Source organism: Eriocheir sinensis, chromosome 40 (genome assembly GCF_024679095.1).
Source record: "Eriocheir sinensis breed Jianghai 21 chromosome 40, ASM2467909v1, whole genome shotgun sequence".
Lineage (NCBI taxonomy): Eukaryota > Metazoa > Arthropoda > Malacostraca > Decapoda > Varunidae > Eriocheir > Eriocheir sinensis.
Genome location: NC_066548.1, coordinates 9,080,884 through 9,092,995, shown reverse-complemented (window position 1 = coordinate 9,092,995; position 12,112 = coordinate 9,080,884). Strand labels below are relative to the sequence as shown.

General features: G+C 42.7%; 1 long non-coding RNA gene across 1 annotated transcript in view; it reads right to left on the bottom strand.

Annotated features, from left to right (window-relative positions):
* The window catches only part of LOC127009441 (uncharacterized), a 95,274-nt gene that overhangs the window by 51,243 nt on the left and 31,919 nt on the right, over nt 1-12,112 (bottom strand). Inside the window, exon 2 of the long non-coding RNA XR_007761984.1 lies at nt 4,587-4,745. This is a non-coding gene — a long non-coding RNA (uncharacterized LOC127009441). The remainder of the gene's footprint in view (nt 1-4,586; nt 4,746-12,112) is intronic.

Here is a 12,112-nt window from a genome sequence, read left to right as displayed (position 1 = left end):
TGGTTAGTCTCATTCTCTTTGTATATTTCCTTCTCTCTCCCCCCCTTCTCTCTCTCTCTCTCTCTCTCTCTCTCTCTCTCTCTCTCTCTCTCTCTCTCTCTCTCTCTCTCTCTCTCTCTCTCTCTCTCTCTCTCTCTCTCTCTCTCTCTCTCTCTCTCTCTCTCAGTCTTTTGTTTATTCTTTCTATTCGTATTCTGAAAGTCTTTATTTAGTATTCCATTAGTTTCTATTAGTATTTATTATGGTTAGTCTTGTTCGGTTATTCTCTTCACACTTTACCTTCAATCCCTTAAACTAACCAATCAACCCTCTTACCTTTCACCCACCTTCTTACCTTACCTTTATTTACCTACACCCACACCTTTTACCTACGCCTACACATTATCACACGGCACTCCTTATCAACCAATCAACTCTCCCATCTTTCACCTACGTCCTTACCTTGCCTTTCTTAACCTAAATACGATCACACCTCTTACCCACGCACTAACCTTGCAGCCCACACCTTACCTCTCATGCCATATCTACAACATTTCTTTCACCCACTCTCCTTCACTTCTCCCCCGTACCCCTTCCTCTCACCTCTTCTCCACACCCCCGCTCCGTATTACAAACCCACCCCCACCTTCCTCGCCTCCCCCTCTAACCCCACCCCCGCTCCCTCACCTAGCCGGCCCATGCTTCACCTAACCGGCCATCACCTTACTCATCCGGACCGTTCATCTCTCTCGCCTTGCTCGGCCTCCCCACACGTCGCTCATCCGGCCATAAATAACGCGGCGGCCAGGTGGGAGCCCGACGCCGCCCCACTAGAAACAAAGGGAAGCACGAGGAGAAGGACGACGAGGAAAATGAGGTAGAAAAAGGAGATAGAAGGAAAGAAATGGAGATGGTGGGCTGCTAATGATGGTTAAAACTGAACAGAACGTCTCACTAGAAACAAACGGACTAGGAGAAGGAGGAGGAGGAGGAGAAAGACGAGGAAAATGAAGTAGAATCAGGTGGTGGAAAGAGAGAAGTGGAGGAAAGATGGTGGGCTGCTAATGATGGTTAATACTAAAGAGGAAACAAAACTCCACTTGAAACAAAGGGACGCAGGAGGAGGAGAGGGAAAAGGAAAATGAGGTAGAAATAGGTTGTGAAAAGAAAAGAATGGATAAAAGATGGTGGGCTACTAATGATGGTTAATACTAAACACGAAGTACCTCTAGAAACAAAGACCCACTGGAAACAAAGGGACGTGGGGGAGAAGGGCGAGGAAAATAAAGTAGAAATAGGTGGTGATGGTAAGAGAGAAGTACAAGAAAGATGATGGGCAGCTAATGATGAGTATTTTGTCCTTCTACAGATGAGAATGCAGCTCAATGGAAAATGCAAAAAAGAAAAAAAAGTCGTACATATTAATCAGTATTTAGGAGGAAAATTAAATAAAAATAGGTAATGGAAAAAGAGGAGTGGAGAAAAGATGATAGGTTGCTAGTAATGGAAGTGGAAAAAGAGGAGTGAAGAGAAAAGAAGATGGGATACTAATGATACTTAACACTAACAGACACACACATAAAAAGCCTCCTCTATACAGTGTGAAGTCGTTCTCTAACTCAGTAAAGCAGTGTTCCTTGGTATAAACATAATCTCTATAGCATAACTAATCTCTATAATGGTATATATATTCTCTTATCTACTCTATTATCTTATCTACTACTCATTCAAGAAGAGTGTATCAAGACACCTCTCCACCCGAAATCAACCTCTCATTTGGCTACTTTTTTCTTTTATCTTTTATGGGAGCGGCGAGTAGCGGGCTTTCTTTTTGTACTCTTTTTGTTGCTCTTGAGCCGTGACCTTTGATGTAAAAAGAAAAATCTACCTTCTCTGTTCAAACTAATTTATTTCTCCATTTACACCGTCTTAACATATCATAAGTCTTACCTGTACGTCAAGAAACGGTTATATGCTTCGAAAAAAAAAGAAGTAGCGCTTAATGGAACAAGCTGACTGATATAAAGACCCAAGTGGATCTGTATGACGCTCATGAAAAGAAGTGAAGGAAGGAAGATGAGAGTTAGGAAAAAAATGGAGGAGGTTTGGTATGAAGAAAGGATAGTTAAAAGAAGAAATGGTGAAAGTAAGAGACGGAAAATGAGGGCCTGAAAAAGGGAGATTGGCGAGGAGAAAAAAAAAGAGAGGGAGAGAGAGAAGGAGAAGGGTGGGATCGAGGAAAATAAGGGAGGAATGCAGAGAGAGAGAGAGAGAGAGAGAGAGAGAGAGAGAGAGAGAGAGAGAGAGAGAGAGAGAGAGAGAGAGAGAGAGAGAGAGAGAGAGAGAGAGAGAGAGAGAGAGAGAGAGAGAGAGAGAGAGAGAGAGAGAGAGAGAGAGAGAGAGAGAGAGAGAGAGGAGAGGGAGGACAATAGTGACGGATTGGGCGGGCGTCTTGTGGCGGTGTAATTTCCCTGAAGAATGCCTCGAGCGCTGCCACACACGGGGGAAACACACAGGGGGACGCAACACCCCTGCCCCCGTCCCCCATGCCGCCCCGTGCAACACTCAACACGCCGATTTATCCCGCTCCTCGGCCATCGACAACTCCTTTTTTTTTGTTTTTTGTTTTACTCTTTCACTAAGTGCCCGTCTATATATATCTGTCGTTCTTTCTGTCTCTCTATCAGTAATTCAAACAGTCAATATATCTATCTACCATTGTATTTGTTAACTAATCAATCTATCTATCTTTGTATCTATTCCCAATCTTTTTCTAACTTTTTTTTCGATACACATTCTCTTCTCTTCATTCTTTGCCTCTATCTTAATCTATATGACTATTTATCAATCAACCTATCCATCTATCTGGGGAGGCGGTGGCCGAGTGGTCAGCGTGCAGGCGTGGTGAGCCGGTGAACCTGTGGACCAGGGTTCGAGTTCCACCGAAACACGCTGATTTTTCAACCATCGCCGAGTGGCGGAAGATTATCCACATGCTATCCAGATCTTTAATCAGCCCTAACTTCATCGAGTACCGGGTGGCATCACGGGCCAGGCAAGAGACATACATCACGGCATATAAATAATATTCGCTTCCGCCGCTAACGGGCTGGGGTCGTCCACGAGGCACCTCAAGAAAATATATCAAACTGTCTTTATTCTCTATCTATCTATCTATCTTTCTATCTATCTATCTTTCTATCTATCTAGCTATCGCTTTTTGTTTCCAGTTTTTCTCTTTTACGATGACCTGCTACGGATTTTATTTACGGAAATATCGCCTCATTTTCCTTTCTTTTTATCAGTCTGTTGGTGATTCCAGAGACTTATGCCCCAACACTCACGGGAACCATAGCATGCAAGATGGCAAACAGAGATGCACAATAAACGCACACGGAAATATCTTACTCGAATTTAACTGATCACAACACACAAAAATAAAGTAAAAAACAGTCGTTTCTGCGAAAGTGTTACAAAAACATGTATGAGGTGAAATTAAAAAGCTTCAAAGCGTTAACTCGACTTGACAATTCCTGCTTTCATCACCTCTTCACGCTCTGGGAAATTCTAGGGCAGAGTAATCGGCTGAGTCCGTATATTTGTTGTTGTTGGTATTTCGTTGTTCTGTTGCTGATGATGGTATTACTATTATTAGCATTATCATTTTTTACTACAACTACTACTACTACTACTACTACTACTACTACTACTGCTACTACTACTACTACTACTACTACCACTACTACTATTGCTACTACTATTATTACTACTACTACTACTATTAACCATTATTATTACTTCTACTGGTGATGGTGGTGGTTGTGAAGTTTCTGCTGCTGTTGTTCCTATTATTTCCACTATGTGAAATACCTGGGAAGGAAACAGTGGGAAGAAGGGTATTGGAAATGGCAATAACAGTGATCGTGGTGCTGCGGAGTGTGTTCATGTAGCAAACGAATCGAAAGGAGAAGGGAGGAGGAGGAGAAAGAGGAGGAAGAGTTGGAGGAAAAGCTAGGAAAGAAAATAGGAGACAGAATATATGTAGGTTACTATTAGTATGACAGAATGCCTTTATATATCGTTCTAAGGAGAGAGAGAGAGAGAGAGAGAGAGAGAGAGAGAGAGAGAGAGAGAGAGAGAGAGAGAGAGAGAGAGAGAGAGAGAGAGAGAGAGAGAGAGAGAGAGAGAGAGAGAGAGAGAGAGAGAGAGAGAGAGAGAGAGAGAGAGAGAAAGAGAGAGAGAGAGAGAGAGAGAGAGAGAGAGAGAGAGAGAGAGAGAGAGAGAGAGAGAGAGAGAGAGAGAGAGAGAGAGAGAGAGAGAGAGAGAGACGCACATGCATACAGGCTGACAGACAAACGTAATGCCACTAACCCAACCATACACACCAGCACCCCTCCCCCTCCTCTCGACACATACACACAAACACACAAACCCTTCCCTCCCTCCCCCACCACCTCATACCCTCCCCCGCCCCTCCATACGCACAAACACAAGGAAAACAGCCGCAGCCTCCTCGTTCCCATGTCCTAGCACGGGACTCACACACCTGTCTTACACCTGCCTATTTACACCTACACCCCCAACGAGACGCTACACACGTCGCTCACCTTGACTGGCGCGCCGAGCCGTGTACCGCCAGGTGTCGCCTTGTACGCCTGGCTTCCGATCACCGCCACCAGGTAAGGTAGGGGCAGGTAAGGAGGTGAGGAGATGGTGGGGAGGAGAATGGGTTGGTTGGTAGGGTGGAGATGTCGGCTTTTGTCGGTCTGTTGGGGATAGAGAAGAGGAGAATTAATATGGTAACACTGAATCATTGTTGTTGTTGTTGTTGTTGTTGTTGTTGTTGTTGTTTACAGTAAGGGAGGCAGTTTAAGGTCAAAATAACAGTAAGAGAAAAAAAAAGGTCGCTAGGCTCTGCTCTGACGAAAAAAAAAGGACTAGAGAGAGAGAGAGAGAGAGAGAGAGAGAGAGAGAGAGAGAGAGAGAGAGAGAGAGAGAGAGAGAGAGAGAGAGAGAGAGAGAGAGAGAGAGAGAGAGAGAGAGAGAGAGGCCAGTTTCGGGTGTTGAATTGTCTTAATAGTATCCTCTTGTTGTTGTTGTTGTTGTTGTTGTTGTGTAAAAGCGGGCGGGCAGGGCGTGGATGTTGTGCTTAATTAAAAGGTATTTGGGTGTGAATGTTGTTGGTCTAGATCATTACGCTTGTTATTATTGTTGCGGTAATGACGAGGAAGGAGGGTGAGTGAGTGTGCGGCAGGGTGACGTGTTGTTATTGTTGTTGTTGTTGTTGTTGTTGTTGTTGTTGTTGTTGTTGTTAATGGTGGTGGTGGTGGAGTGGTGTTGCTTTTACGGTTCTATTGTTGTAAATGTTTTGGTTTAGTAGTAGATTATTATTATTATTATTATTATTATTATTATTATTATTATTATTATTATTATTATTATTATTATTATTATTATTATTATTATTATTATTATTATTATTATTATTATTATTATTATTATTATTATTAGTAGTAGTAGTAGTAGTAGTAGTAGTAGTAGTAGTAGTAGTAGTAGTTGTAGTAGTAGCAGTAGTAGTAGTAGTAGTAGTAGTAGTAGTAGTAGTAGTAGTAGTAGTAATTTTTGTTATTGTTGCTGTGATTTTAAGTGGTATTTTTTTCATTATTGTTGTTAGTTGCCGTTATTCGTGTAGATTATACATATTACATGCTGAAGGTTACTGGCAAGGAAATATACTTAAAATGAGAAGTAGCGAAGGTAAGAAAAAGGATGAGGGGATGAGATAAAAAGGAGTAGGGAAGAGGACAGTAAAGAAAGAAAGATCTCTAAGGAAGAAAATGATAGGCGATGGATATGGGAAGAAGGGGGATATAAAAGGAGATCAAATAAAGGGAAATGGGAGACGCGAAGAGAACAGCAGAGAGGAGAGGTACAGCATTTGGGAATATGAGGGAATAGCTATTGGTTTAGAGTGAAGGGGAGGAAAAAGAGAGGGAAAACAGGTTGGGAGGATGACAGTAAGGAAAAAAACGTCGAAATAAAATGATGAGACGAAGGAAATGAGGGGGATCAAAAAGGAAGGAAATGGGAGAAAAGAGAACAGGAGCATTTGGGGATATGAGGGAATAGCTATAGGTTTAGGGTGAAGGGGAAGGGATATAAAAAAAAGGGCGGGGAGGGGGAGGAAAAAAAACAACCCCCTAAAAATGTGAGGATCAGGGGACAATACGGGCTTGAGAAGTGAGGCTGCGTGAGGGTTGGGCTCCATCCGTCTGTCTGTCTGTCTGTCTTCGTGTTAGGGCTCCCCAGTGACGCGCCTGACCGCCGTACATTCTTCCCTGATAAAGAACCACCCTTCCCCCCTTCCCCTTCCCTCTGGCGGACCTGCGAGAGATGGACGGCTCGGGGCGGCGCTGGGACTCGGGCCTGTCGTACGTTACCTGGCCGTTGGGTGGCGTACAGGTGTGCCATGAGGTCTGGAAGGCAGGTAGGAAGGAAGGCAAGGAGGAGGAGGAGGGAGGAAGGAAAAGGTGAAGACGAAAGGGAAGAAGGGAGTTGGTAGATAGGAAGGGAAGGAGGAGGTAACGAGATGGGAGGTAAGAAGGAAGAAAGGATAGAAGGAAGGGAAGGAGGGAGAGAGTGGAGGTGAGAGGAGAAGGATACATATGCAGGGTGGTGGTGGTGGTGGTGGCGGTGGTGGTGGACAAGAGTGATGTTAGGTGTTGGCGGCGAGGTGGTGTGTTGTCAGGTGTGGTACGTGTGCGTGGAAGAGGAGGAGGAGGAGGAGGAGGAGGAGGGTTAGAGGTGTCAGGACAAGGTAAAAAGAGGAAAAAACAAGGAAAAGGGATCGATTTTAAGCGTGTGGGAAGCCAGGTGATATACAAGGTTGATCCCATTGACTCACTCACACACTCATTCATTCAGTCATCCTTCCATTCATGTATTTATTCACTCGCTTACTCCCTCATTTAGTCATCTTCTTATTCATTCATCCACTTGCTTACTCCCTTACTCATCTACTGAATTACTCGCTTACTCCTTCATTCATTCACTCGCTTACTCGCCCATTCATCCGCTTACTCTCTCATTCACTTATTCATTCAACTATTCTTTTACTCACTCATTCATCCACTCGTTTACTCACTCATTCATTCAGTCATTCACTTATTCATCTACTCCCTTATACACTACCAGGTTCACGCTCATCATTTTTTATCTCATTCAATCATTCAGTTACATTATAATCTTAGGTAAATGAGAGAGAGAGAGAGAGAGAGAGAGAGAGAGAGAGAGAGAGAGAGAGAGAGAGAGAGAGAGAGAGAGAGAGAGAGAGAGAGAGAGAGAGAGAGAGAGAGAGAGAGAGAGAGAGAGAACAGGTAACAGGATAAGCCAGGTAAATCAATAGTCACAAAACAATGTGCTTCAGTAATTCGGTAACTCTTGGCTGACTTTATTATTCTGCGAGTCTTCTTTGTGTCTTTGTTTCGTCCTTTCTCATCCTCATAAATATTTAGCTCCTGTTTCCTTCTTTTTTTCCGCCTTTTTTTCATTTATTTCTCTTCTTATTGCTGTTGTTATTGTTTTTGTTCCTTTTCTTTTTATATATTTCCTGTTTTTTCTCATCTTTTTACTCTTCTTTTACATTTCTTTCCTCTTTTTCTTCTTCTTGCTCATGTTGGTCTTGCTGTTATTTTTTCCTCCTTCCCCCATCTTGGCTTTATTCCCTCCTTCCTTCATTCATTCATTTCTTCATTCCTCCCTTCCTTCCTTCATTCATTTTTTCCTTCTTCCTTCATCCATTCAATCTTCTTCCCTTCCTTCCTTCATTCATTTTTTCCTTCTTCCTTCATCCATTCAATCTTCTTCCCTTCCTTCCTTTCTTCGCCCATTTATTTCTTCTTTCCTTCCTTCTATCTTCCCTTTTTCCTCTGCAATAAGTTCCCTCATTTCCCTTTGCCTTTGTTTTTCTCGTTATTATCTACCATTTTTATTCCTTGTCCTCATCTATCTTCGTTCTTTTGTTCACTTTCACTTTCATTCCTACCTGTAATTAAACATCCACACTTTCATTTCTCATCACGCACTTTCCTCATGATAAAAAGAGCCTCCTCCTCCTTCTTCTTCTTCTTCTTCTCCTCCTCCTCCTCCTCCTTCTCCTCCTCCTCCACTTCCACGCCCTCGGTTTTCAATGTCATCCTCTCTCGAAATGCGGAAAAACATGAAGGAAATAGGATGGTGAGAGGAAGAGCGATAGAGGGAGAACGGGATATACATAGGTAAGCAGGATGGTGGTGGTGGTGGGGGTGATGGCAGTGGTGGTGGTGGGAGGACGAGAAAGAAGAAGAGAAGGAGGAAAAAGTAGGAGTCTGTTTGGAGGAGGAGGAGCAGAAGGGAAAAGTGTAGGAAGAGGAAATAAAAGATGGATGACGAGGAAACACAGAAATAAGGAGAATAAGGTGGAATGGGGTGGTAGGAAAAGGAAACGGAGGACATGAAGCAGAAGAATGAATGAAGGGGAGTAGGAGGAGGAGAAGGAGTAAAGAATGAAATATAAGAAAGCACTCCTATTTAATAGTTGAAGACGGAGTAAAGGTAGAAATAGTAGCAATCGTAGTAGTAGTAGTAGCAGTAGTAGTAGTAGTAGTAGTAGTAGTAGTAGTAGTAGTAGAAGTAGTAGTAGTAGTAGTAGTAGTAAAAGTAGGGACAGAAGCAGCAGTAGTAGAACCATCAACACAAAAAAACAAAATCAACACTCATAGTTTTAGCAGGAGCAAAGATACAAAGCAGTAGATGTAGCAGAAGCAATAACAGTAGTAGCAGGAGGAGGAAAACGTCGAGGAGGAGGAGGAGGACAAAAATGAGGGAGTGTGGCGGCACGTAGAGGACATTGGATTGCTGAGACACATTTTTCAGGAGGTGTGTAATGTGTGGCGCTGTGAGAGAGGGTCAGCTGGCCGCCATAAGAATAGACACTTGCCCATAACGATGCAGAGGGGAGGGCGAGGGGCGGGGAGGAGGAGGAGGAGGAAAAGGAGTAGGAGGCAGAGGTGTTGGTGGTGGTAGTGCCAAAGGAAGAAAGAAAAGGTGGTTGTGTTTGTGGCATTGCATTGATAGTCGAAACACCAATAGTAGTAGTAGTAGTAGTAGTAGTAGTAGTAGTAGCGTAATAGGCAAGCGAGGTGGAATGTGTGTGTTGGACGTCTGAGGAAAAAAATACTCATGAAAAAGAAGGAACAGGAAAAGAAAAGGTGATAACAGAGGTAGCAATTATGGGGGGGAGGAGTATGAGGAGTATGAGGAGTATGAGGAGGAGGAGGAGGAGGAGGAGGAGGAGAAGGAAGAGGAGGAAGGCGAGAGAAAGGAGGAGGGCTGAGGTATCAAGGAAGGGATGAGGGAGGGGATTGGTGAAGTAAGAAAGAGAGCGAAAGAGAAAGAAAGAGTGAGAAAGAGATAGAATGAGGAGAGGAGATGATCGACGGAGAATGGTGAATGCACGAAAGACAGGAGAGGAACGGATGGCCTGAAATAGAATGTTGGGGAAGATACGCAGTGCAGGAGAGCGTGAGAGATGGGAATAAGAGAGAGAGAGAGTGTGTGTGTGTGTGTGTGTGTGTGTGTGTGTTTGAAGAAGAAGAAAGAAAGGGAGAGAGAGAGAGAGAGAGAGAGAGAGAGAGGAGAGAGTGAGAGAGAGAGAGAGAGAGCGAGAGAGAGAGAGAGAGAGAGAGAGAGAGAGAGAGAGAGAGAGAGAGAGAGAGAGAGAGAGAGAGAGAGAGAGAGAGAGAGAGAGAGAGAGAGAGAGAGATAGAGAGAGAGAGAGAGAGAGAGAGAGAGAGAGAGAGAGAGAGAGAGAGAGAGAGAGAGAGAGAGAGAGAGAGAGAGAGAGAGAGAGAGAGAGAGAGAGAGAGAGAGAGAGAGAGAGAGAGAGAGAGAGAGAGAGAGAGAGAGAGAGAGAGAGAGAGAGAGAGAGAGAGAGAGAGAGAGAGAGAGAGAGAGAGAGAGAGAGAGAGAGAGAGAGAGAGAGAGAGAGAGAGAGAGAGAGAGAGAGAGAGAGAGAGAGAGAGAGAGGTAAATGATGTATTGTGTAACCAAGAGTTTCAGAAGACATAATATTAGCTATCAGAATTGAAGAGTGAAAAAATAACAAAAAATGAGCTTAGAAAAAACTCCGATGATGAATGCAATGATATTGAAATGCGATGCTGCTTTACCGTAGACTTAAAGAAGAAAATCAACTGTTGCTAACTTTGTACATGGCAGTCAGTATTAGGTTGTAGACGTGTTGCTACATCTCAGTATTTTTGACGCTGATTTTAGATTCCTCTTCGTACCCAGCTTTAGTCGCGGCGTTGGGAAATACGCTAAGTCGCAAAATGCAGTTCTAAAAGTGTCTGTAGCGTTGCGTAATACTATTTTGAAACGGACGCTGGACAGGATCTCGGAGACAAAACATGCCTCCACCTGCTGCTGCCCTTGTACTTCTTCAAAGGAAAGGAGATAGCTGAAGAGTAAAAGAAAGAGGGGGGAACAAAAAAAAAAAAAACGCTAGCGCTGCTTCTGCAAATAGTTTGTAGTAAGGATACTAAAACAGATGCTAGAAAATGTGGCGTTAATGACTTTACTAGAAATAGCTAAGGAAATTCTACTAGAAGCAACACGAATGGAGGCAAGAAGAGAAGAAGAGGCGACGTAAGTTATTGTAGAGATAAATCTGGCTATCGTAACCAAAACATACGAACATGATAATACACATCAAAATACGAGTATATGCCGCTAAAAAGGCCATGTAAAACTTATTGAGACACAGGTATACATAAATAGGCAAAGGAACAATACTAAAACGAAATAGCAGGAAAATGCAGATGCCTGGATATAGACGAAACGTAATATTTCCGAGTACACATCAGAGTAAAAATTCATACAGCGAAACAAACCCGTCATCAAACAGTTAGTGAAAGCTACATGTATACCTAAACGGACGCGGACACAATGACAAAGACAATTCATGAAGACAATGAGAGCAAGATAACCGCCCACTTACCTAGACGTTACAGAATCTTTACGAGTTAACATCATAAGACATTAAAAAAATTATGTAATACTAAAGGGCAAGTATATATATAAAAAGACGATTAAAAAAAAGGTAGACAAACAGAGGGACATATAATAGCAGTCGACAAAGAGAGGCAACATACAAAATCTACAAGTAAGTCTGTACGTTAAAAAAAACAAAAGTACAGCTGAAGGACAATAGGGGTGCCCAGCGCGTCGCTAAAATCATGCCGCCAAACAAGCTGTAACGGTGTATGGGATCCAAATGAGGGAAACTGAAGGGGAAATAGCAGACATTATGAAGCGTGTGGAAGTACAAGTGGCGGCATTAGTAGTGATGGTGGACGAGGTGGTGGTGGTGGTGGTAGTGATGGTGGTAATGAAGATAATTGTGATAGTAGCAGTAGCAGATGTAGTAGTAGTAGTAGTAGTAGTAGTAGTAGTAGTAGTAATGGTGGCAGTGGATGTTTTGGTAGTGGATAAGATAAAGAAAAAAAGAAGTAGGTGGAGGAGGAAGAGAAGGAAGTCGAGGAGGAGGAGGAGGAGGAGGAGGAGGAGGAGGAGGAAATATAGGAATTGCTACACCTCATCAAACAATCATTCTGTATATATTCACTGTTTGTATCTCATGTGTGTGTGTGTGTGTGTGTGTGTGTGTGTGTGTGTGTGTGTGTGTGTGTGTGTGTGTGTCCGTGCCACGCTTATGAGGGTGTTAATGACAATCACGATCACACTGCAAATTATCGTGGCAATGACGAGGTATTTTGATTATGTGGGTGAGTGCAGGTGGTGGTGGTGGTGGTGGTGAAGGTGGTGGTGGTGGTTGTGGTTGTAATGGTGGTAAAAGTTATGGTAAATGAAATAAAGAGTAAAAACTCGTTAAGACAATGATAACACTAATACTAATACTATAACTAATACAAACACTACTACTACTACTACTACTACTACTACTACTACTACTACTAATAATAATAATAATAATAATAATAATAATAATAATAATAATAATAATAATAATAATAATAATAATAATAATAATAATAATAATAATAATAGTAATAATAACATAATAATCTAAATC